Source organism: Triticum aestivum, chromosome 2A (genome assembly GCF_018294505.1).
Source record: "Triticum aestivum cultivar Chinese Spring chromosome 2A, IWGSC CS RefSeq v2.1, whole genome shotgun sequence".
In the NCBI taxonomy this organism is placed as follows: domain Eukaryota; kingdom Viridiplantae; phylum Streptophyta; class Magnoliopsida; order Poales; family Poaceae; genus Triticum; species Triticum aestivum.
The window spans coordinates 120431801-120459572 of NC_057797.1; the positions used below are offsets into that span (position 1 = coordinate 120431801).

Below are 27772 nucleotides of genomic sequence, written 5' to 3' on the forward strand. Positions count from 1 at the left end.
GCGGCTGGCGCTGCCGTTGCCCACCTGGTCCACGATCTCTCCCTCCCTTGACCACTTCCACAAACGATCTAGGAAACCCTAGCCCCTCGGTGGAGATTTTGAAGATGGTAGGAGTAGGGTCAAATCTGCCCACCGATGATACTGGAAAACAATCTTGGGCTGTGAATTTTCTAGCGCTGAACAAATCTTTTCTCACCCAAAACAATTTGGGGATAGCGAATTTAGGTTTTGGTGGTGCCTGCCTCTCAATATGTAGGCACTTGCGGCGGCTCGGGGAGGGGATCACCCAAAGTTGCCCCAAAAAATGTGCCACCTCTTCTCCGTCCCCGCTAAATGGCTTGGAAGACGTCTTTCTACAGCCCGCCTTCTTCCTGACCACACGACCCACAATCAACGGTGATGGGGTTGGGGTCGGACCCGCCAGTGGGACCCTAGAGTTCGAACCCAATCCCACCCCACTCGCAGAAGCGAGCTCACCGACGCCGAGTTGGCTCGTCAGACCCGGAGATTTACAAAAATCTCTCATCGATCTAGGGAAATTAGGTGAGGAATCATGCACAATCTTATAGGGGATAACCCTCTCAACCACATCAACCAAATTGCCACTCAAATCACCACGGGAACTCACAAGAGGACGAGGTTTGGTCTGGAATTTGCTCACCTTGTCAGGAAGATGCCGGATCTCTGCGCGGTCACCTGACCATGGTGGAGGGTCAAGATAGCGCGCCTCGCCTCTCCCGCGCCTTGCCAAAAGGATGGGGTAGTCCTGCGAGGCATGCACGCCGGGCTCCCCCCGATTCAGGGGATCCTGGGCAGGACGGTTCCCGGCGTCAGGAACTCTGGTGGTATGTTGGCGATCTGCACCACCGCCGGGGGTCGGATGTTGAGCCTTGACGGATTCCTTGTCTCGAATTGCGACCACTTCGCCGCCTACCTCAGATCCGCCAACTCCGCCTGTTGAATGGCCCAAAATATGAGCTTGTAGTCCATTCCCCCATCATCGCCGGTGAACCGCGCGTGCTCCTCGAACATCGTGTGTTGGATGACCTCCACGAGGGTCGCTGGCCAGGTGGAGCGGTTCAGGAAGCGTTCAATCAGCACCCGAATCATCTTCGCATGCACCTCCGGCGTCCCCCGCTCGGTCATCGGCAACTGCGACACCGGCATCGACGGCTGGGACACCATCGGCGTAGCCACCTGGTGGCTGGGCCGCACCCTTCGTGCCCTCGCTCCCCTTCTCGCACCCCCACCATCTCTAGCACTTGACTGGGCCATGGGATCCGACGAAAAGTGGCCGCCAGGGGAGAGATGTGTTCGGGCAGGATGAGAGGAGGGGCTAGATAAGCTCGCGCTACCATTAACAACGGTGGTTGCGGCACCATTAGTCTCGTTAGGTGAGGCGGAGGGCGCCATCTATACACCCATCTATTCATGGACAGAATCCTTGATCCCAACAGCACCCACAACTTTCAAAATTTCCCCAGAAAATTAAGATACCTAGCGATGCTGAATTTTCTTGACGGTGTGAACTGCCTTAGCTTTCTATCACTTTCTATGCCCCATGTTCTATTTACGTCTGCTAACTCTCAGTCTGATAAACCTGCTACTGGTAGGTTTTGTTCATGACTGTATGTCTATGTACTTTCTGTCAGTTGGAGTATATTATCCTTGGTGATACTAATGTTTCTGCCTTTCAACGTGAAAATGAAGTTATCTTTAGCAGTCGCAACAACCTAGGGGAGCACCGACATTTTGTGGGAGTGGCAAACAGATCATAGGCCATATAAAGCACCATTAAATCTAAACACGTCTATTCTATTTCAGAAGTAGACCGGTTTGTTAGTTTCACCTGTCATGGTTTCTTGCACAACTATAAAAAACACTCATTTGCATACAACAAGACACCAGAGATATAGTTTAATTGGCTTCTTGCGCCATACAGACGCATCTCGTATAACCAAACTGAGCCACAAAGCAGATTTTTCATGAGGTGAAAAATATTCGTCCATACAAATTCATCATTATACAAGTAGGTGAAGGAATGAAAATAGGAAGAAAAAAGTGTTGGCCGACCTCAACAGTCTACTTATTACTGCTTGGAGGGGTCGAGGACGTGCCCCGCAAAGACAACAGCTCTGGTCGCCTCCTCCACTATGTAGTAGGCAAACGGATGGTCAGTGATGAAATCCACGCGTGGAGGTGATGGCATTGCGCATCCAAGACCCTGGACGACCATGGTGGCAGTGGCGGCTTCAGTCCCTTCCTCGTTTACCTCGACGATGGCCTTGTGGATGAAATCATCCACCACTATCCGCAAGCCAGAGCCATCATCCTCCCCATGTCCGACAGGTTGCCCTGCTTGCAGAACAGGAGCTCAAGCCCAAGCTTCTTGAGGACGGTGACAACGCTGCTGTGGAAGGACAACTTGAACTTTGGCATCCAGAATTCGCGGAGAGCAATTTGTTGCTCAAGCAGGTGGTCGTGCAGGAACCTAGGCCGGGACGCCATCGTGCCTAGCAGCCCCCACAGGCCATCATGGGCAACCGGGAGGAAGATGCACATGGAGAACTGCGTGTGCCCGGTACGATTGGAGCCGGAGTGCACCCACAGAGCAGCACCCTGGGATGGGTAGGCATTGCCTGCCCACGGATCAAGCACGTAGCGGTTTCCAAATGCATTATGGCAGGGGAAATAGGGTTTATGAGGGTGGCCAGTCGGACCAACACGACCAAATGGAACCTGGAGGGCATATGGTGGATTAGGAGGGTAGCCAAACCGACCAAGTGCACCATATGGATATGGCCTAGGATGGGTGTACGGAGAGAAGGGGATGCTGGCCTAGGGAGGGGGGTCGTGACGACGATGACGAAAGTATGGTGGGGGTCCCGTGGGAAGATAATTTGGAGATGGACCCCCATCGTTGTACGCATCACTCACATGGCAATGGACATAGGGAGCACCATGGCCGTGGACGCCATGGTGACCATGGCCCAAAGGAGGAGGGGGCGCCTGTTCCAGTGTGGTGCCCTCGTGATCTGGCGTCGTCATCTTGTACCGGAGTTTGAGCACCTTGAACCCATCATGCATGGCGACGAACCGCGGCTTCCAACTCTGCATGAACCACATGTTAACTTGGCTGCAGTCGAGCCGGCAGAAGGGTTTGTGCGCGGTGTGCCTCCTGTCGAATGACCGGTCCTCCCACTTGCCCTTAGCGTACATGGCGTTGCCGAGCACGACCCGAGTCGTCGTCGGATATATCGATCTAGGGGGAGGACGGAGTCGATGAGGTTCCTCGTCACCTGAGCCGCCCACGCGTTGATCTGGTGGCGCGCTTCCTCCGGCGTGCCGCAGAAGTTGATGGTGCTCGCCTCGGCCTTGTACGTGCCCACAACGGCTAAGCGGAAGGCCAGCTTCAGCGGCCGCGTCAGGTCGCTCCACACGCCACATGCGGACGCCGTAAGGGGACCGCCTGAGGCCGACCTGTCTTGGAGCACGCCCGCCGCCATGCGAGACATGAAGTTCTCGAGCTCGTCGTGTGTCCGCACACCGAGGACGCGTAGGATCTCGTCCAGTGTGGCATCCCTGGCGCCGGTGGCCAGGAGCAACAGGGCTGTGGAGATGGACATTGGCGAGAAGATTAGGTTGTCATTCATGCTCCCCTCGGTGAGGCACCTCGCGAGCCCGGCGGCGACCGCTGCCAGGCCGCCAGAGCCAGAACTCCCCATCGATGCTACTACATTGGACTGCTGATAACCCACAAGTATAGGGGATCACAACAGTTTTCGATAACTAAGAGTGTCGAACCCAACGAGGAGCTAAAGGTAGAACAAATATTCCCTCAAGTTCTATCGACCACCGATACAACTCTACGCACACTTGACTTTCGCTTTACCTAGAACAAGTATGAAACTAGAAGTATTTTGTAGATGTTGTTGGATAGGTTTGCAAGGTAATAAAGAGCATGTAAATAAAAAGTAGGGGATGTTTAGATAAAGACACAACTAAGTTAGTTTTAGTAAAGAGCTTTTTGTTACGAGAAAGTTATTTGTCCCTAGGAAATCGATAACTAGACCGGTAATCATTATTGCAATTTTATTTGAGGGAGAGGCATAAGCGAACACACTTTCTCTACTTGGATCATATGCACTTATGATTGGAACTATAGCAAGCATCCGCAACTACTAAAGATCATTAAGGTAAAACCCAACCATAGCATTAAAGTATCAAGTCCTCTTTATCCCATAAGCAAACAACCTACTTACTCGGGTATGTGCTTCTATCACTCACGCCACCCACCATAAGCAAATCATGAACATATTGCAAACTCTACAGCGGGAATCCCTCACGCTTGCGCGACACAGAGAGCACCATAGGACAACACCAATAATAAAACATGCAACTCAAACCAATCACAATCATCAATTAACCCATAGGACACAACAGATCTACTCAAACATCATACGATAGCCATACATCATTGGGAAATAATATATAGCGTTGAGCACCATGTTTAAGTAGAGATTACAATGGGTAAGAGAGAGGTTACACCGCTGCATAGAGGGGGGAAGAGTTGGTGATGATGGCGGTGAAGTTGTTGGTGAAGATTGCGGTGATGATGATGGCCCACGGTGGCACTCCGGCGCCACCGGAAGCGAGGGGGAGAGAGCCCCCCTCCTTCTTGTTCTTCCTTGACCTTCTCCCTAGATGGGAGAAGGGTTTCCCCTCTGGTCCTTGGTCTCCATGGCGTGGGAGGGGCGAGAGCCCCTCCGGGATTGGATCTGTCTCTCTGTCTCTCTCTGTGTCTGCGTTCTCAGATTCTGTCCTTTCACCGTTTCTTATATTCCCAGAGATCCGTAACTCCGATTGGGCTGGAATTTTAACACAATCTCTATCCGGATATTAGCTTTCTTGCGACGAAAGAAGGGCATCAACCGCCTTACAGGGTGGCCACGAGGGTCAGGGGCGCACCTAGGGGGGTGGGGCGCGCCCCCCTGCCTCGTGCCTCCCTCGGGCACCGTCTCGCGTGGATTTTTCTTCCCCAAAATCATAAATATTCCAAAAAAAATCTCTGTCAGTTTTTATCCCGTTTGGACTCCGTTTGATATGGATATTCTGCGAAACAAAAAACATGCAACAAACAGGAACTGGCACTGGGCACTTGATCAATATGTTAGTCCCAAAAATAGTATAAAAAGTTGCCAAAAGTATATGAAAGTTGTAGAATATTGGCATGGAACAATAAAAAATTATAGATACGACGGAGACGTATCAGCATCCCCAAGCTTAATTCCCGCTCGTCCTCGAGTAGGTAAATGATAAAAAAGACAATTTTTGATATGGAATGCTACCTAGCATAATCTTGATCACATATCTAATCATGGCATGAATATTAAGACACGAGTGATTCAAAGCAATAGTCTATCATTTGACATTAAGATAATAATACTTCAAGCATACTAATAAAGCAATCTTGTATTTTCAAAATAACATGGCCAAAGAAAGTTATCCCTACAAAATCATATAGTCTGGCTATTCTCCATCTTCACCACACAAAATATTCAAATCATGCACAAACCCGATGACAAGCCAAGCAATTGTTTCATACTTTTGATGTTCTCAAACCTTTTCAACTTTCACATAATACATGAGCGTGAGCCATGGACATATCTCTATGGGTGGAATAGAATGGTGGTTGCGGAGAAGACAAAAAGGAGAAGATAGTCTCACATCAACTAGGCGTATCAACGGGCTATGGAGGTGCCCATCAATAGATATCAATATGAGTGAGTAGGGATTGCCATGCAACGAATGCACTAAGAGCTATAAGTGTATGAAAGCTCAGACTGAAAACTAAGTGGGTGTGCATCCAACTTGCTTGCTCATGAAGACCTCGGGCGTTTGAGGAAGCCCATCATCGGAATATACAATCCAAGTTTTATAATGAAAATTCCCACTAGTATATGAAAGTGATAACTCAAGAGTCTCTCTATATGAAAAACATGGTGCCGCTCTGAAGCACAAGTGTGGTAAAAGGATAGTAACATTGCCCCTTCTCTTTTTTTCTCTCATTTTTTGTTTTTTTGTTTTTTTGGTGGGCTTCTTTGGCCTCTTTTTTTATTTGGGCTTCTTTGGCCTCTTTTATTTATTTTTAAAGTCCGGAGTCTCATCCCGACTTGTGGGGGAATCATAGTCTCCATCATACTTTCCTCACTGGGGCAATGCTCTAATAATGATGATCATCACACTTTTATTTACTTACAACTCAATATTACAACTCGATACTAGAACAAAGATATGACTCTATATGAATGCCTCCGGCGGTGCATCGGGCTGTGCGATGATCTAGCGTAGCAATGACATAAAAAAACGGACAAGCCGTGAAAACATCATGCTAGCTATCTTACGATCATGCAAAGCAATATGACAATGATGCTCAAGTCATGTATATGATGATGATGGAAGTTGCATGGCAATATATCTCGGAATGGCTATGGAAATGCCATGATAGGTAGGTATGGTGGCTGTTTTGAGGAAGGTATATGGTGGGTTTAAGGTACCAGCGAAAGTTGCGTGATACTAGAGAGGCTAGCAATGATGGAAGTGTGAGAGTGTGTATGATCCATGGACTCAACATTAGTCGTAAATAACTCACATACTTATTGCAAAAATCTATTAGTCATCGAAACAAAGTACTACGAGCATGCTCCTAGGGGGATAGATTGGTAGGAAAAAAGACCATCGCTCGTCCCCGACCACCACTCATAAGGAAGATAATCAATAAATACCTCATGCTCCGACTTCATCACATAACGGTTCACCATACGTGCATGCTACGGGAATCACAAACTTCAACACAAGTATTTCTACAATCCACAACTACCCACTAGCATGACTCTAATATCACCATCTTTATATCGCAAAACTATTACAAGGAATCAAACATATCATATTCAGTGATCTACAAGTTTTATGTAGGATTTTATGACTAACCATGTGAATGACCAATTCTTGTCATCTCTCTAAATATATATAAGTGAAGCAAGAGAGTTTAATTCTTTCTACAAAAGATATGACCATGCTCTAACAAATATAAGTGAAGCAAAAGAGCATTCTACAAATGGCGGTTTTCTATGTAAAGAGAAACATGCAATCCAAACTTCAAATGATATAAGTGAAGCACATGAAGCATTCTATAAATCAACCAAGGACTATCTCATACCAGCATGGTGCATAAAAGAAAAGTGAAAACTAAATGCAAAAGACGCTCCAAGATTGCACATATCGCATGAACGAAACGAATCCGAAAACATACTGATACTTGTTGAAGAAAGAGGGGATGCCTTCCGGGGCATCCCCAAGCTTAGACACTTGAGTCTCCTTGAATATTTAATTGGGGTGCCTCGGTCATCCCCTATCTTGAGCTCTTGCCTCTCTTCCTTCCTCTCATATCGAGACCTTCTCGATCATCGAACACTTCATCCACACAAAATTTCAACAGAAAACTCGGTAAGATCCGTTAGTATAATAAAGCAAATCACTACTCTAAGTACTGTTTAAAACCAATTCATATTTTGTTTTAGCATTGTAGCTACTGTAGTATAACTTTTTCATGGCTTAATCCACTGATTTAAATCGATAGTTTCATCAAAACAAGCAAACTATGCATCAAAAACAGAATCTGTCTAAAACATAACAGTCTGTAATAATCTGAACATTCACCATTCCTATGGTACTCCAAAAATTCTACCAAAATTAGGAAAAATAAAAAATTTGTATAGAAAGACAGTGCAAAAAATTTCAGAACCATTTGGCGGTCGAGCAAAAAATGTAAAATCGCGCGCTACAGCCAAAGTTTCTGTCCTACACCGCACAAACCAACAAGCAATGTAAACATCCTAAAGGCAAACCTTGGCACATTATTTTTATTTTTAAACTTTATAAAAGCACACAACAGAAATAAATGACTCTCTAAAACTTCCGGGTTGTCTCCCTAGCAGCGCTTTTTTTAAAGCCATTAAGCTAGGCATATAGTGCTCAAGTAATGGATCCACCCGAATCCCAAGGTATATCAAAGCCAATTTTAATTAGCAATGATTTGTAATTTAGTAGTGAGCACAAAGTAACATATATCATGCAACAACGAAGTCTAACTCTTCCTATGCATCGGCATGTCATAAAAGAACAATTCATGCACACACAGTAAAGGCCAATGCATAGTATAAACAGTTTCTTACAATTTTATCGTATTGGAAACATAAAGAGGTGGATATATAGTTCCTCTCTCATAATAATTGCAAGTAGGAGCAGCAAGCACATGCATATTATATTCATCAAAATCATCATGTGTAATAGTAAAATGCAACCCATCAATATAATCCTTAATAAGTGCAAACTTCTCCGATATAGTGTAGTTGGGAGAATTCAAAAAGATAATAGGACTATCATGCGTGGGTGCAATAGCAACAATTTCATGTTTAACATAAGGAACTATAGCAAGTTCATCTCCATGAGCATAATTCATATTGGCATCTTGGCCACAAGCATAACAAGCATCATCAAAAGGGATGTTTCAAGAGAATCAACGGGATCATAACAATCATCATAGCAATCATCCTTCGGTAAGCACGAAGGGAGTTTAAATAATGTATGAGTTGAAGAGTTACTCTCATTAGAAGGTGGGCACGGGTAGCTAATCCGCTCTTCCTCCTTTTGTTCTTCGCTCTCCTCATCATCTTTTTATCCAATGAGCTCACAATTTCATCAATTTCTTCTTCCATAGACCCCTACAAAATATTAATCTCTTCTTGGACAGCGGAGGAGACCTCGATATATGGTTTAACATAGGCATTAGACGCATAATTCTCATAACAATATTCAAGTATGGCAAGATTTTCAAATTTGTAAAGAGTGGCATCATACTTTTCAATCAAAGAAGCAATTTCATAAGCACCCTTAAAAGCAACAAATTCTTCAATTTGTTGAACATCATAGTAATTATAAACACCCTTAGCATAAGAAGATACGATTCCATTATCACTAAACAAACATTGGTAGGGAAGGTGTTTCTTAGGGTCTTCAGAACAACAAGTAAAATCATATATTTCGCATAAATTCCAAGCATAGCATTGCAAACGATGAATTTGATCCAGTAAACGTTTCCCTTTTTCAGATATGCGGTGTCGCACATAACAAGCATGCTCATCTAAGGATTTGCCCTCAACTAATCTAGTTGGGGTTTCAGCACGAGCACATAGGGATCAAAGATGATCCAAGTAATAAGCTGCAGGAGTGTGATAGATTTTGAGTGGTTTTTCAACCATTGGTTCAGTAGGTACAACTATTTTTTTTGGTATTTTGCGTTTCCTACCCATAACTAAAGATAGAAAACAACTAAGAACAACCGATAAAAATTACTTAGTGATAAAGCAAACAAGCACACACGAGAATATTCATCCCACGCTATGACTCCCCGGCAACGGCACCAGAAAAAGGTCTTGATAACCCACAAGTATAGGGTATCACAACAGTTTTCGATAAGTAAGAGTGTCGAACCCAACGAGGAGCTAAAGGTAGAACAAATATCCCCTCAAGTTCTATCGACCACCGATACAACTCTACGCACGCTTGACGTTCGCTTTACCTAGAACAAGTATGAAACTAGAAGTATTTTGTAGATGTTGTTGGATAGGTTTGCAAGGTAATAAAGAGCATGCAAATAAAAAGTAGGGGCTGTTTAGATAAAGACACAACTAAGTTTTTTTTATTAAAGAGATTTTTGTTACGACAAAGTTATTTGTCCTAGGAAATTGATAGCTAGACCGGTAATCATTATTGCAATTTTTTTTGAGGGAGAGGCATAAGCTAACATACTTTCTCTACTTGGATCATATGCACTTATGATTGGAACTCTAGCAAGCATCCACAACTACTAAAGATCATTAAGGTAAAACCCAACCATAGCATTAAAGTATCAAGTCCTCTTTATCTCATACGCAAACAACCTACTTACTCGGGTATGTGCTTCTGTCACTCACGCCACCCACCATAAGCAAATCATGAACATATTGCAAACCCTACAGCGGGAATCCCTCGCGCTTGCGCGACACAGAGAGCACCATAGGACATCACCAGTAATAAAACATGCAACTCAAACCAATCACGATCATCAATTAACCCATAGGACAAAACGGATCTACTCAAACATCATAGGATAGCCATACATCATTGGGAAATAATATATAGGGTTGAGCACCATGTTTAAGTAGAGATTATAGCGGGTAAGAGAGAGGTTACACCGCTGCATAGAGGGGGGAAGAGTTGGTGATGATGGCGGTGAAGTTGTTGGTGAAGATTGCGGTGATGATGATGGCCCCCGGTGGCACTCCGGCGCCACCAGAAGCGAGGGGGAGAGAGCCCCTTCCTTATTCTTCTTCCTTGACCTCCTCCCTAGATGGGAGAAGGGTTTCCCCTCTAGTCCTTGGCCTCCATGGCGTGAGAGGGGCGAGAGCCCCTTCGGGATTGGATTTGTCTCTCTGTCTCTCTCTGTTTCTGCGTTCTCAGATTCTGTCCTTTCACCGTTTCTTATATTCCCAGAGATCCGTAACTCCGGTTGGGCTGAAATTTTAATACAATCTCTATCCGGATATTAGCTTTCTTGCCGCGAAAGAAGGGCATCGACCACCTTACAAGGTGGCCACGAGGGTCAGGGGCGTGCCCAGGGGGGTGGGGCGCACCCCCCTGCCTCGTTCCTCCCCCGCGCACCGTCTCGCGTGGATTTTTCTTCCCAAAAAATCATAAATATTCCAAAAAAAAATCTCCGCCAGTTTCTATCCCATTTGGACTCCGTTTGATATGGATATTCTTCGAAACAAAAAACATGCAACAAACAGGAACTGGCACTGGGCACTGGATCAATATGTTAGCCCCAAAAATAGTATAAAAAGTTGCCAAAAGTATATGAAAGTTGTAGAATATTGGCATGGAACAATAAAAAATTATAGATACGATGGAGACGTATCAACTGCACCGACAAGTTTCTGGTCACCGGCTAGTTTCTGGTCATCGGTAACTCGAATCCTCTATCATGTAGCCGATGGTCGTTAAGTGCACCCTGTTGTTTGTGTTGCACAATCTGCACCGGGTCATTGCCATTGCAAGGGTCGACGACATGCCCAGCAAACATGATCGCACCGTATGCCTCCTCGACTATGAAATACGCGAAAGGATGGTTGGCGACGAAATCCACCCTCAACTCCGGCGTCATCATGGGAGCACATCCATACTCCGCACTCATCATGGTGACAGACGCAGCTTCCGTCCCTTCCTCGGTGACCTCGATGACAGCCTTATGGATGAGCTCTCGAACAACCAAAGGCAAAGTGGTCCCGTTGTGGTCCACCATGTCCAACAGGTCAGAACCCATGCCGAACGGCAGAATGAGCCCTAGCTGTTTGAGGGTTTCAACGACGCTGCTCAAGTAATCAAGCTTGAACTTGGGAACCCTGAAGTCAACAACCTTGACGGAGCCCACTGGCAGGTGGTCGTACACGAAGCCCGGACGGGAGGTCATCTCGTCGATGAGGCCCCAAAGGCCGTCGTGTGCGTCCGGCAGGAAGATGCACATAGAGTATCGTGTGAGTGGCTTGAAGCTTGCCGTCGACTCGCACGATTGATATCCTCGCTGCGACATCTTGTACGACAATGCGAGCACCTTGAACCCGTCGTGCACGGCGACGAGGTGGCGGGCGGAGTTGCACATGAAGGGCACGTCGACAGTGGCTCCGTCGCGCCGGTGGAACGGCCGGTCCTTGGTGTCCTGTTAGAAAATAAACCACAGATGTGTCATGACGGTGTGCAGCAGGCGCAACGAGCAACCTGGCATCCGGGTCGTGCGGACGAGCGGACCAGGCTCATGATCAGGAGAAGACCGGATCGTTAGGGATGCATGCGCGGGCTGCCGTGAGCGTTGCGTTGTGTGCGAGCTAGTTGCATGCATCCGATGGATATGGACGTGCATGTAGACTAGTTAGTTGGTTAGTGGCCGGCTCATGTGGTAGTGGCCGGTGCGAGCATGCGTGCGTGGGGTGTGTGGCCGCTGGCCTGTGTGTGCAGTTGGGTATAAAAGGCCCCCTGATGTACTGTTTGCGGTGCACTGGTATGAGCCGATCCTAGGATCCAGATATGATGTAGTCTCTGCTGGGACCGTGCTATGCGCCCGATTGGCTGTGAGAGAGCTCCTCTGGGTAGGCTGCCGTGTGTTTCCGCGCCCGGGTATGTGCCTAGTAAAGTGAGGCCGTTCGTGCGGCGGATGCGTGTGTGCGTCGGAAAAATGGTGTGCTCCTTCTTCTACCTTCGTTTGTGCGAGTGAGAGAAAGAGAACTAGTATCGGGTTTGTCCCAACATTTGGTATCATGAGCTTGGTTTGTCTTGGGCATGGTTCACCATGCCGCAGGCGTGGCGGCGTTCGTCGGCGGACGCGCGGAGCTCCGGGCCGTGTGTACGCTTGTGGAGGTGCTGTTGGGGAACGCAATATTTCACAAATTTTCCTAGCAACGAGAGGGGAGAGTATGTCCTGAAGGAAATATGCCCTAGAGGCAATAATAAAGTTATTATTTATTTCCTTAATATCATGATAGATGTTTATTATTCATGCTAGAATTGTATTAACCCGAAACTTAGTACATGTGTGAATACATAGACAAACAGAGTGTCACTAGTATGCCTCTACTTGACTAGCTCGTTGAATCAAAGATGGTTAAGTTTCCTAGCCATAGACATGAGTTGTCATTTTATTAACGGGATCACATCATTAGAGAATGATGTGATTGACTTGACCCATTCCATTAGCTTAGCACGATGATCGTTTAGTTTGTTGCTACTGCTTTCTTCATGACTTATACATGTTCCTATGACTATGAGATTATGCAACTCCCGAATACCGGAGGAACACTTTGTGTGCTACCAAATGTCACAACGTAACTGGGTGATTATAAAGGTGCTCTACAGGTGTATCCGATGGTACTTGTTGAGTTGGCATAGATCGAGATTAGGATTTGTCACTCTGATTGTCGGAGAGGTATCTCTGGGCCCTCTCGGTAATGCACATCACTATAAGCCTTGCAAGCAATGTAACTAATGAGTTAGTTGCGGGATGATGCATTACAGAATGAGTAAAGAGACTTGCCGGTAACGAGATTGAACAAGGTATTGAGATACCGACGATCGAATCTCGGGCAAGTAACATACGACGACAAAGGGAACAACGTATGCTGTTATGCGGTTCGACCGATAAAGATCTTTGTAGAATATGTAGGAGCCAATATGGGCATCCAGGTTCCGCTATTGGTTATTGACCAGAGAAGTGTCTCGGTCATGTTGCTACCTCTTGAGCACTGCGTTGGTTTTCCCTTGAAGAGGAAAGGATGATGCAGTAAAGTAGCGTAAGTATTTCCCTCAGTTTTTGAGAACCAAGGTATCAATCCAGTAGGAGATCACGTTCAAGTCCCACGCACCTACACAAACAAATAAGAACCTCGCAACCAACACGATAAAGGGGTTGCCAATCCCTTCACGGTCACTTACGAGAGTGTGATCTGATAGATATGATAAGATAATATTTTTGGTATTTTTATGATAAAGAGAAATAAAGATGCAAAGTAAAATAAATGGCAATAGAAATAACTAAGTGTTGGAAGATTAATATGATGGAAGATAGATCCGGGGGCCATAGGTTTCACTAGTGGCTTCTCTCAAGATCATAAGTATTACGGTGGGTAAACGAATTACTGTCGAGCAATTGATAGAATTGAGCATAGTTATGAGAATATCTAGGTATGATCATGTATATAGGCATCACGTCCGTGACAAGTAGACCGAAATGATTCTGCATCTACTACTATTACTCCACACATCGACCGCTATCCAACATGCATCTAGAGTATTAAGTTCATAAGAACAGAGTAATGCTTTAAGTAAGATGACATGATGTAGAGGGATAAACTCATGCAATATGATATAAACCCCATCTTTTTATCCTTGATGGCAACAATACAATACATGTCGGTTCCATTTCTATCACTGGGATCGAGCACCGCAAGATTGAACCCAAAGCTAAGCACTTCTCCCATTGCAAGAAAGATCAATCTAGTAGGCCAAACCAAACTGATAATTCGAAGAGACTTGCAAAGGTAAACCAACCATAAATAAAAGAATTCAGAGGAGAATCAAATATTGTTCATAGATAATCTGGATCATAAACCCACAATTCATCGAATCTCGACAAACACACCGCAAAAGAAGATTACATCGAATAGATCTCCAAGAAGATCAAGGAGAACTTTGTATTGAGATCCAAAGAGAGAGAAGAAGTCATCTCGCTAATAACTATGGACCCGAAGGTCTGAAGTAAACTACTCACACATCATCCGAGAGGCCATGGAGTTGATGTAGAGGCCCTCCGTGATCAATGCCCCCTCCGGTGGAGCTCCGGAAAGGCCCCAAGATGGGATCTCTCGGGTACAGAAGGTTGCGAATGTGGAATTAGGTTTTCATGGTGCTCCTGGATGTTTTTGGGGTACGTGGATATATATATGAGGAAGAAGTACATCGATGGAGCAACGAGGGGCCCACGAGGGTGGAGGGCGCGGCCAGGGGGGTAGGCGCCCCCCCTGCCTCGTGCCCTCCTCGATTGTTTCTTGACGCACACTCCAAGTCTCCTGGATCACGTTTGTTGAGAAAATCACGTTCCCGAAGGTTTCATTCCGTTTGGACTCCGTTTGATATTCCTTTTCTTCGAAACCCTAAAATAGGCAAAAAACAACAATTTGGGCTGGGCCTCCGGTTAGTAGGTTAGTCCCAAAAATGATATAAAAGTGTAAAATAAAGCCCATTAACATCCAAAATAGATAATATAATAGCATGGAGCAATAAAAAATTATAGATACATTGGAGACTTATCAAGCATCCCCAAGCTTAATTCCTGCTCGTCCTCGAGTAGGTAAATGATAAAAGTAGATTTCTTGATGTGGAATGCTTTCTAACATATTTCTCAATGTATTTTTTCTTTATTGTGGCATGAATGTTCAGATCCATAAGATTCAAGACAAAAGTTTAATATTGACATAAAAATAATAATACTTCAAGCATACTAACTAAGCAATAATGTCTTCTCAAAATAACATGGTTGTCGGTGTCAAAACCGGCGGATCTCGGGTAGGGGGTCCCGAACTGTGCGTCTAGGCGGATGGTAACAGGAGGCAGGGGACAAGATGTTTACCCAGGTTCGGGCCCTCTTGATGGAGGTAAAACCCTACGTCCTGCTTGATTGTTCTTGATAATATGAGTAGTACAAGAGTTGATCTACCACGATATCAGAGAGGCTAAACCCTAGAAGCTAGCCTATGGTATGATTGTTGTTGTCCTACGGACTAAAACCCTCCAGTTTATATAGACACCGGAGGGGGCTAGGGTTACACAGAGTCGGTTACAAGGAAGGAGGTCTACATATCCGTATTGCCAAGCTTGTCTTCCACGCCAAGGAGAGTTCCATCCTAACATGGGACGAAGTCTTCAATCTTGTATCTTCATAGTCCAACAGTCCGGCCAAAGGATATAGTCCGGCTGTCCGGATACCCCCTAATCCAGGACTCCCTCAGTAGCCCGTGAACTAGGCTTCAATGACGATGAGTCCGGCGCGCAGATTGTCTTCGGCATTGCAAGGCGGGTTCCTCCTCCGAATACTTCATAGAAGATTTTGAACACGAGGATCGTGTCCGGCTCTGCAAAACAAGTTCCACATATCACCGTAGAGAGAATAATATTTCCATAAATCTAATCTGCTGATGTACCCTGTAGTGTGACATCACACCACAGCCAGGTCTTTATTCGAATCATTTTTCATAACCAATCTGAGCGTGTTTCGCGAGGTGGTTTCCTTGGCACGTCTTGTCGAAGCAGAAATCATGTCCCCTTTATAAAGGGGACAAGGCCTTTTCCTCTCGATCTTAATCGAATCCGCCTCCCGCCTCGAGTTCCAACACCCAAAGCTCAGGTTTAGGCACTTCGGACCTTCAACTATGTCCGGATCCAACCTTCAAGGTCGGTGGATGCCTTCCTCCATCACGGAGGAGGACTTCAAGAGGTTGAGAGAGGCCAGATATCTGACCGCCGAAATTTCACATCAGCTGCCCGCCCGAGGGCAGGTCGTCCCTACTCCCGAACCCAACGAGAGCGTCATGTTCATCTCCCACTTCCTCCGAGGACTAGGCCTCGCTCTGGATCCCTTCGTTAGGGGTCTTATGTTCTATTATGGGCTAGGTTTTCACGATCTGGCCCCGAATTCCCTTATTCACATCTCGACATTTATTGTCGTATGTGAGGCCTTCCTTCGCATTACCCCTCACTTCAGCCTGTGGCTCAAGACCTTTGATGTGAAGTCGAAGATGATCGATGGGCAGCACGCAGCGTGCGGAGGTGCTTTAATAAGCAAAATCGCTGACGCTCCATGGCCTGAGGGTTGCTTCCTAGAGGTGTCCGGATTGTGGCAGCGGGAGTGGTTCTACATCACAGCTCCCCGAAGTGCCAAGTGGGTAGTTGCCCCCACCTTTTGCTCAGGCCCCCCACCACAACTGGTGTCATGGATCAGCAGGGGGCTGAGCTGGGGTCCAGCCAAGGACGTGCCAATACTGCAAAGCCGTATCCGAGATCTCTTTGAGAGACATTTCAGTCTGGTTATGGTAGTGCAAATTACGCTAGTTCGTCAAGTCCAGCCTTGCAAACGTCAGCCCCTTCGCATGTGGGAATTCAACCCAGAAGGACCGCGAGCTATTCAACATTTCCTTGGCATGACGCACGAAGAGATGTACAAATTGTTCTTCGGATCACAAATAATGTGTCCGGACATCACTGAGGATGCAGGTCTGAGCTGCAATCGCCCGGATACCCAAGTAAGTAGCCCCGCATCGGAACACACTATCCGTTTATTTATCGCAACATTGCCCTAAAAAAGCCGCTCTTTGACCCAGGATTGGATAGCGAAGGCAAAGTTGATCAGGTGTTCGGCCCCCTCCCTGAGACCTCACCAAATCCCGTGCTAACCCGGATGCTGGAGATCGCGCCTTATCAAGCGCCCTCAGGAGAAGATAAAGGGGGGAACAAGGAGGCTAGCGCCTCCGCAAAGGAGGTTAGCCGGGGGGGGGGGGGAGGAACTGGAACTTCCTCTCCCCAGGGATGGAAGAGAACCGCCTCTGAGGACCCGGAGACAACGGTCTCCAAATGGGGGAAGAAATCTCCACCGGAGGGTCCTACCCTGGGGGATACCCTGGCTGCACTATGCCCTCAAGGGGATCAGCCCTCCACCGAGCTGTAAGTAAAAGGGTAAATGAAAATATCTCGCTTTACCTCTGAGGAAAATAACCGAGGCATTTATCTTGCAGTTCGGATCTTAGCCCTTCTCAGCAGAGCTCGTCTTCAGGGGATCTTCTTCCAGAGATGATGGAGAGCGAAATGCCTCCCCCTGACACACCGCCTCACGAGGCGGGCGACCCCGAGGTGTCGTCGCGGAGGGTTTCTCCTGATCCGGCAAGGCCTGAAGGCAATCCTATGGCCACCCGAAGTCCTCAGTATCCGGCTCTTGAAGAGAGCAATCGAAAGAGTCCGGCACCGTCTGGTGTGCGGTCGGACGTATTGAGGGATCTGCTAGAGCAAGCGGCTATCTCAGAAGAGCACCGCATGTTGATGGGTACGGTGATTGAAAGGATTTCGTCCGCCGAAAGCGGGTTGCATGAATCCTTTATGAGTCTACTGACGGGTTTTGAGGTACGTGAAATGATGTACATTTTTGACAGTGCCGCACATTTTTAGATGTGCCCTGTGTAGATAGTATCCCCTCAGACTCTGGTTGTCGTCGAAAACAGTGGAAAACAGAGGATCATAGTCCCAGGTAATAACCAGACCGCCTTTATGTGCAGGTGGTTGAAGCTCCGGTGGCTAGCCGGACTGATGGGTTTGCCAAACTAAGGCGGCAACTGGATGCGGCAGATGCCAACTTCGTGCTTGTTAACAAGCGGCTTGACGAGGCACATGGTAAGTGATTTTTCTGGTGATTGTCACATAATAAGAGCAACATGATGCCAGCATCTTTAATATGTTGTGACTACAGATGGAGCTGCCACCGTGGAGACCCTTCGGGCGGAGCTTGCCCGAGCCAAGGAGCAAGCCAGGAGTAGCAATGCGGCCGCTTTAAAGGCGGCCGAAGATTTAAGGGCTGAACAAGCCGCGCATTGCGAGAGCAAAGAAAAAATAGCCAAGATGGCTGTAGAGTTAAAAGATGCTGCTGACCGTTACCAGCTTCTTGAGGAAGAAAACCGGGCGAAGGCGACGGACCTGGAAAAGGCCCGGGTGGCTGCCAAGGAAGCCCGCTCCAAAATTAGAGCGACGAAGGAGGAGCTGCATCAAGCTGTGGATATTGTATCTGGGAAGCCCTTCTTGTTGCGGAGTAAGTTCGGGGATCCAAAGTATGCACCTTTGGACCGACTATGGAGTTCCGCGGACGCCTATGTGGATTTGGCTGCAAGTGCCACTGATGCGGCCGAGTACTTCAAGGATCGGAAAGATCACGAAGTGGAAAAACTATTTTGGTCACAAATTTCATGCTCCAGCCCGTCCGCTGCTGTTGAATGAGCACATGGCCGAATGGGCCGAGCTCCATAGATTATCCGGACTTGCCATGAGGTCCGTTGTGGATCATCTGTGACCGGGAGGGCCGAGGCCGAATAGCTACTTTAGCTTAGTGCAACCGTTCCTTGGTGCTATGCCACACATCGATGCTGTAAAGAGGTCGGCATGCATAGAAGGCTCGCAGATGGCCCTTGCCCGTGTCAAAACATACTGGGCGGAGATGGATGCCACCACTGTTGCGACACAGGGTTCGGCCATAGGCCGAGTGGCTGCCGAACACTACTTTGAAGAAGTTCTTGAAGGCGCTCATTTGATAGAGGCTCAGTGTTCGAAGAATATTATGTTTAAGTGACATGTATTCCCATTGTAAAAACAATGTTTTATTGAGTTTATCAAGGCTGTATTTATACTTTTGCCCGAAAGTACTATGATGCCTCCTGTGCGGCCGTTTATGTATATATGTATATAACCTGAAAGATGGCAGTCGTCGGCTTCAGCCCCCACGCATATAATGCGGGGTGTTCACAGAAGACGCATGTTCACACTTGATCCAACATCTTGGTCCATTAAGGAGGTGATAGCGCAGCGAACTAGGCAATCGGACTATAATGCTTTAACACTTTCACTTAGCCAGAGGTGTTTGACAGTGGGGCTACTATATAGCCCCTAGTGGCTCCATGCTCATCCGAATTCGGGGCGCGTACATGCCTGGCCGGGAAAGGGCCCTTTGTTAAGGTGGAGGAATCCCAAAGATTCCGCTAGGTCATCGAGTGGTTGACCAGTCTCACGCTATATCATGACAGTCAGTTTTCGGCTTTCTCTACTGAGGTGCTCGCCCGAATGAACCAGGGCACAATCGCAGTAGTTCTCCTGGTGCCGCCTTAGCCGATAGAGCGGAACGTAAGGCAGCAAAACACAGGAGCTGGGCAAACCCAACATTTGACCAAAGACATGATTCGGAGCTGATGCATATAAGGCCAAACTCGCGACGCCGAACACTCCCTAAGGTATTCGGTCTTTATGATGTAAACCGGGCTTAAATAGTGCCCTTTGTAATAAGCCCCTGGTGTCCAGGTACGTGCAATATTCTGATGTGGCCACATGCCAATATGTCAGCATCCTTCTCAATTGTACTGAGAATCCGGGGGATGTGTATCAATAAGAGACAGTAAAAAAGGTTTACGCAGGGTCTTAATCTAAAAAGATTCCTTTGAATGGGTCCCTGCTCCACGTCTGCGCCTGTGTCTCCGTTGTGCCATATCCTGGACGGGTGTAGCACGATGGTCATCTGTAAAAGAGAGGAACTTAGTTGAAAAGTTGTCATGCAAAAATGTAGGTTATACTAAATAAACCATGTATAGTTCAAGATGAGTAAAGTTGAGCCTAATTGTCACTTGTTTACACGCATTGAGCCCCTTGTATTGTTATAGGGGTATAGCCATCAAACCTGTATCAATTACATATAGCTGCTCCGGACTCGTCTAACCGCGTCCGTGGTCTTAATGACCTGTCAGATGCTCTAGTTGGTGAGGCCGTTTAGTGTGCGGCTGCCAAGGCAGCCGCACGGTCTTCCACGTGCAAGGAGCGCTCAATATTTCCATTTACTGTAATGATGCCACATGGACCGGGCATCTTAAGTATGAGAGAAGTGTAATGCGGTATTGCGTTAAAGCGAGCGAAAGCTTCGCGTCCGAGTAGTGCTTGATAGCCACTTTGGAACGGAGCGATGTGGAAGGTTAACTTTTCGCTGCGGAGGTTATCGGGAAAGCCGAAGATAACCTCTAGTAGCAGGGACCCGTACAATGGGCTTCTGGGCCTGGCGTTACTCCTTTAAAGGTAGTATTGCTATGGCTGATTTTTGTTGGGTCTATCCCCATTTTGCGGACTGTGTCCTAATATATCAGGTTTAAACTACTGCCGCCGTTCATCAGGACTCGTGTGAAGTGGTATCCGTTAATTATCGGGTCTAACACCAAGGCAGCCCATCCTGCATGCCGGATACTTTCCGAGTAATCCCGATGGTCAAAGGTGATCGGTTTGGACGACGAGTGGCAGAACTCCGCGGTGATAGGCCCTGGGGCATGTGTCTCTAGGAGTGCCGCTTTGTTTCTCCCCTTCATCACGTGTAACACGTTTACTGTTTTGACTTCGGGTGGGAATTTCTTCTGTTCCCCAGTGCTTTGCTTGCGAGGCTCGTCCTCATCTTCGCTTGGTGTATCCTGCACCTTGTATTCGGCGTTGAGCTTGCCGGACTGCTTGAAGACCCAACATTCTCTATGGGTATGATTTGCAGGTTTATCGGGGGTGTTGTGGATCTGACATATTTTGTCCAGAATCTTGTTCAGGCTGGACAGTTCGTCTCTGTTGCCTTTAGAGGGCAACTTTTGTTGACCTGGGCGAGAGCTTCTGAATTCGGCATTTACCGCCGTGCTCTTCGGATTGTCTTCTTTATTCCGGCGCTTGTTTTTACTGTGTCGTGGCTTCTCGTTTCCGTCCCTGACTTCGGATGTACTTGGGTCGCTGGCAGAGGCGGAGCCAGGATTTTTCGAAGCCTAGGGCTATAACTAAGAGTCTAAGAAAAAGCTAAGACTAGTATACCACATATATCAATGCATGTCAGATATAGCCCGTCCCCCGACCCAGCCCCCGTCCCCCGCGTCGCCCTTCCTGGCGGCGACGGGGGAACCCAGATCCGGCGGCCTTACAACCTTCCCACCTCCCTCCCCACCTTGCCGTCACCGGAGGAACGGCCGGCGAAGCCGGCGCCAGTTCTTGGGATGGTGGCGGCGGGGCGACTTGGCTGGATCCAGCACTCCCCCCAATCTGACCGCTCCCCTTCGGTGGTGAGGGTCCGGATCTGAGGCGGCGGCCTCGCTGGTGCGGACGGTGCTCCTCCGGCGGCGGGGAGTGCTCGTCGGTGAGGTAGGCCGGTTCCCCTCGGCTGCGCGGGCAGCGAGGTCCCGGTGGGCGCAGGTCATGGCGCTGGGAGGCCCCGGGCTCCCCTCGTCAGATCGGTGGCGATCCTGGTCCGCTCTTGATGCATGACCTCCTGCCGGCCTGGATCTCCGGTGTACACGCGCCTGCTGATGATGTGGCTGGTTCGGAGATGGTGGCAGGGTGCTTGGCCGGGGGAAACCCTTGGCCACCGGTGGCGGTCACGGCGTCGATGGCGTCCCGGACGCCATTCCCTCCTTGGTGGCGGCGCCGAGGCTAAACCTCCCCTGCCTCTCCCCTTCCCCTGCGCCCGGGTGAAAACCCTAGCCCCGGTGGCTAAGCGGCGGCGGCGCCACAGTGTCGTCACCTTCTTGAAGGCGCCGACTTGGGCATGGGGATGCTGGGTGTGCATGGCGAGTTTGTCTGGTTCCTGGTGGCGACCCGCCTGATCTACTGCATCGCATCTCCGGGCATGTCTCGGGGTTGCAGTGCTTCTCTTCCGGCCGTGTCTTCGATGGGGACCTCTCCCTTCCTCACCTTGTACATGCCGTGGTGGAGCGGTACTTCATCTCACTCATTGATGGTAGCGAAGATCGGCGGCATGGCGCTGTGGAGGCTCGCCGCCTGATGCGCGGAGATGGACTCGCGCAGGAGGAGGTTGCTGTCTGGCGTCATGGTGATGTCGATGGTAGAGTGGCCAGACAAGGTAGAAGCCTCAATATGATCTGAAGACGGACCTGTGGAAGATGGCGGCGACGACACATGAGTGCGTCTGACCGGATTGTGCCCCAGACCCGGTATGTGGCTTGGCTGGGGCTTCCGAATATGTTTTGGTTTCCGGCTTTTGATGTTAGGCTTAGGTGAGTGGTTTGGGTAGTGGCCCAACTAGCACCCCTTCATCATTTTGGATAGGAGTAGCGGCATGTGTTGCCAAGATGATGGATTCAGGCTCATTGTTGTAATACTTTGTAAGGTCATGAGAATAATCAATAAAGTGGCCGTATGCATCTGCCAGATGCAGAGGCCGGGGGTCATCCTCCTTTTCTAAAAAATGTCATATATAGACTACATATTCACATTTCATAGGAAATATGTACTCCAATATTAAATCAAGAGAAAATTCATAGAAATATGTAATTAGTTTAACAAAGTGCATCGTTGCACAAGCTGGTACCAAAGTAATGATGGCTTGATTAAATTGATCCCATTGTTTCGTCATCAGCAGTATAAGGACTTGCCCATGGTTTTGTCATCAGCAGTATAAGGGCCTGGAGCTGTGAAGATAAAATTCTGTATTCAAAACAAAAAGACAATGAACATAGGCTAAGTCAATTGTTCATAACTTTTGAAAACAAGAACATAATATACCGTTATCTCGAAAATAAGCACATGATGTAATTGACCGAGTCTGCTACATGCCTTCGTCTTGGGTTTCTAATTTGCTGTTGACAACGAAAGAAAATTGAATGAAGTTGTACAATTTACCAAAATAAAATCCACTTAGGTTGTATTCCCCCAGTTTCTAAATATAAGCCCGTTTAGAGATTTCAATATGGACTACATACGAATGTGTATAGACATATTTTAGAGTGTATATTCACTCATTTTGCTCCGTGTGTTATCCGTATTGAAATCTCTAAAATGTATGATTTAGGAACGGAGGGAGTACAATTTAGCAATACCAAGTAATTGATTTCATCTATGATACAGAATAACTAGGGAAAGTAAGTTAGACGGTGCTCCGTCGGTTCTTTTAACTAAAACCACGATAAAAATTATGAAACGGGTGGAGCGTTTTTGGAATTACCTGTTCAGAGCATTGGATAATTACGAGTAGAAATAAGTTGGATGATATATACTAGGAACAGATTTACTGAAAATATATACTAGAAACAGAGGAATCGTTGGATGACTACCTGGGTTAGGTAGCGGGCAGTTGAGAATTACAGAACAGGAGGCAACCAAGCAGATCATTAGGGCTCAGGCGCACAGCAGGGGCTGCTCTGCGATAAGTGCCGAGCCGCCTTGACGAGGGATGCAACGCATCTTTGATTCAAGGTTCGTTTCCGATCGGACGAGATTTTCCTCGATTAGGCGAGTTGGACGTATCGCCGGGCTATTCTTTTTTGTTTAGCGATTGGTATGGCAATCATACTGGGTGGGTGGATATGTTAACGGGCTTAGACTTGCTTGCGGTTGGGTTAGCAGGCCTGGGGCTGGGCCTCTATAACACCAAATTCTGAGAAAAATACAAACAAATGTATGTGTACTAACTGGGCCACGCCTGGGGCTATAGCCCCAGTTGCCCCAGGCCTAATTTCACCCCTGGTCGCTGGTGCTACATTGGGCTAACCAGTTGTCCTCGCCCGCGCAAAAGCGGGTCATGAGGCTTGTTAATGCTGCCATTGTTCTCGGCTTTTCTTGGCCGAGATGTCTGGCAAGCCATTCGTCTCTGTAAGTGCATCTAGTGCCCCTTAGTGATTTTGGTGTATTGAAGACTTATAGGTTAAGGGACTAATGTGTTTATGAGTGTACAATTGTCTATAAGTCCATGAGGAGTTTGATATTTACAGGGAAAGTCGACCCCTAAAAATGAAGTTCTTCGTCTAAAGACTTTGGTATTCTGAAGACTTTCTGAAGACTTTGAAAGTGAAGAAAATGGTGTGACCATGAAGACTTGGTATTCATTCGAGGAACATGAAGCGTGAATACTTTTGCGTTCGTAGTTTCATTTTCTCTTTCTTGAGTCATAGGAAACACCGTACTGTTAAAGGGGGACAAGGAAATACTAAGGAAAAATTTCCATGTGATGCTCAACTCAAAATCCTACACCTACCAATCCCTTCGAGTGAAGCCATTGGAAATCTCATACAGTTCAGTCAATTTCTTCAGTGACAGAGACGAAGTTCTTCTGGTCTCTGAGGAATTTGTTCTGACTGGGGAGTTAGGAATTCACCAGTGCGGATTTCCTACACAGTGAGGAACATGATAGCCCTGAGAATTTTGCTACTCAAAATTCCGACCATTGCTGTGCTATGCGCCAGCTGTCCCAAAATATCTAACCACCTAACGGTCATATCATTGAAGGGCATTTATGTCTTATCATGTCGGGCTGCTCCCTAGGCTATAAATAGCCGCCCCCCTACAACCACTTGCTGGTTGGCTGCTTCGAGAGAAACTGACACTTGTCATTTGAGAGCAACCCATCCTCTGAGGACTTTGAGCGAAAATCGTCAAGTGAGGAAAAACCAAAAACCCAAAACCCAAACACCTACAAACCCCAAGTGATTGAGCATCACTGAAGAGATTGATCTTGCGTGGATCCGACGCTTGTTACCTTTGAAGACTGTGCTTCTTCCAGACGGTTAGGCGTCATGGTCTAGAGCATCCAAGAGGAATTGTGGATCACCGAGTGACCAAGTTTGTGAAGGTTTGGAAGTCACCTGAAGACTTACCACGAGTGATTGGACGAGGTTTGTGTGACCTTAGTTCAAGGAGAATACGGTGAGGACTGGGTGTCCTAAGCTGCGTGTTTAGGACTGGGTGTCCAGGACTGTGTGTCCTCAAGTTTAAATACTCAGACGCTCCAACCAGACGTACAACTGAGACAGCAATTGGAACTGGTCTACCAAATCATTGTCTTCACCAAGCTTACTGGTTCTATTCCCTCAACTCTTTCATTTCCTCATAACTGTGTTGTGTGTTTGTTCATATCTGTGTTTGAAGACTTTGACTGAAGACTTTCTCAATTTACTCAGTTCAATTTCTTCAGTCTGTTTGTCTTCATCCTATGTTATCCTGTGATTACTCTTCCTGTACTCTGTGCCTGTCTTCATTTCATCATGATGACTATGCTTGTATTCTGTTATGTTTACTTTTGAGTACTTATTCCGCTACTAGTAGTTCTTCACTAAGGAATTTCCTCACCGGCAAATTCCTCAGTGAAGAATTTCATAAAAATCACCTATTCACCCCCCTCTAGTCGATATAACACACTTTCAATTGGTATTAGAGCAAGGTACTCCCTTGTTCTGTGTGATTTTGGTTTAACCGCCTGGAGTTTTAGTTATGTCGACCGCAGGTATGACAAAAGTGACATGCCCCATCTTTGACGGTCACGAGTATCCCAAGTGGAAGGCCATGATGAAGAAATGCCTCATGGCTATGAACAGTGAGCTGTGGACCATCACTGAGATTGGTCTGATTGATCTGTGCAAGATGGCGGAAGCTGATGACATTCGCAAGTACACCCTTCTCAACCTCATGGCGAAGGATGTCATCTGCTCCAGTCTGTCACAAAATCAGTTCAGGAATATCATGCATCTCGATCATGCGAAGCTCATCTGGGACCATCTCTCTGAGGTCTATGAAGGTCATCGAACCTGTCATGATCCTTGGTTTGAGGACTTCAAGGAATCTCTCAAAGCGATGACATTCGAACCAGCATCATCATCTTCTGCATCATTCCTTATGGCAAAAGATGCTGAGGTAACTGAATGCTACCTATCCGAGTCTAGTGATGATGAATCTGGTGATGAATTTGGACCCAGCTATGTCAAACTTGCTTCCCTTGCCACTAAACAACAAAGAGCTTTAAAAAAAGTTCACTATATGCTAAACAAGAGCGATGATATGTTGGGTGAAGAAATGGATCAGTCAAAAGCTTTGGCTGAAAGTCTTCAGAGACTTCATACTAAGTATGACACCCTTCAAGATCAACATAACACTCTCTTACCTGATCATGAGAAGCTTTCTTATGAATTTCTTCAAAGAAAGCAAGACCTTGAGAAGCTAAGAGTGAGTTATGAAGATATTCAGAAGGAGCGTGATTCATTACTTGCTCAACAAATCAGCGCATCTCAGGAAGAATTTGTTCCTCCATGCTTGAAGTGCATTGAACGTGAATCTGCTAATTCTTCACCTGAATGTTCAAATGCTGCTAATGTTTCAAATTCTTCACATGCCTCTGCTATCACTAATTCCTCATCTGAGGACATTGCTAGTATCACTGACGATGCAGGGCTGAAGGAATTGTACACGACACGCATGTACAAAAGCCTCAAAGGGCATCAGGCTCTTTGTGATGTGCTTAAAAAGCAGATCCTCAACAGGAACCCTAGGAAAGAGGGTATTGCCTTTGAGAGGAAACTCAATGCTGATGGTACATATTGGAAGCCTGAGCAGTACCCCAAAACTACATGGGTTGCTGCAAAGGGACCTCCAGTTGATCCATCTAACTTATCTGGATTTGCATGTGAATCTCCTCGTTCCGATGACGAGTCATTTGACTCCAACTATAAACTATTCAAAAATCAGAATGGTGAAGTATTTGCTAGATATGTTGGCACTAACTGCAGGAACGGCTCCCCTATGAAGAAAATCTGGGTTCCCAAAAGATGCCTTGAAAATCTTCAGGTGAATGTCATCATGACGCCACCTGTGAAGAATAGGAACCCCAGATCAAATTCTTCATATGGACCAAATAATTCATATGGATCAAAGTCCTCATATGAACATCATCGTGCTAACCCGTCTGTTTCGCAGGGAAGATCTAAGGATTATGGATATGTGCGTTATTCTTCAAATCATTATGTCCATAAGTCCTCGAAGAATTTCTCTGCATACTCTTATGCTTACTCTAACCCCTCTTATGTGAAACGAAATGGACTGGCTTCTATGCCATCCTTCTCGTATGGAGCTCGCAGAATGATGAACTCTTTTCCACCCCTTCAGATGTGGGTGGTGAAGAAAAAGAACTAATCTCTTCTGCAGGGTCTGGTCTCCAGACGTACGTAATCGTCTGAAGAATTTGCTGGAGACCTGAGTATGCCTGATAGGACGCAGGCTAATCATGAAGAAATGAACTTTCATTTCTCACGTCCTCATATTGCTTTATCAGTTCTTTTACTTGATGAAATTGATCTAATGAATTGATGTCATATTCTTCACTGATGAAGTATATGAGTTTGTAAGCTGCACTAATTCATCCGCAGGATGATCAACCCAAAGCCACTGAGTGGGTCCTCGATAGTGGATGTACAAACCACATGACTGGTGACAAGAATCTATTGATGGATGCTCCATTATCTCCGTCGCATCTGAAGCATATCATCTTTGCTGACAAAGGCAAAAGTCAGGTATTGGGTCTAGGTAAGGTTGCGAT

The 27772-nt window shown here is 46.8% G+C and overlaps 1 pseudogene; it reads right to left on the bottom strand.

Moving 5' to 3' along the window:
- Positions 1–2089: 2089 nt before the first annotated feature.
- LOC123191578 (uncharacterized) overlaps positions 2090–27772 on the bottom strand; it is a 57618-nt pseudogene continuing 31935 nt past the window's right edge.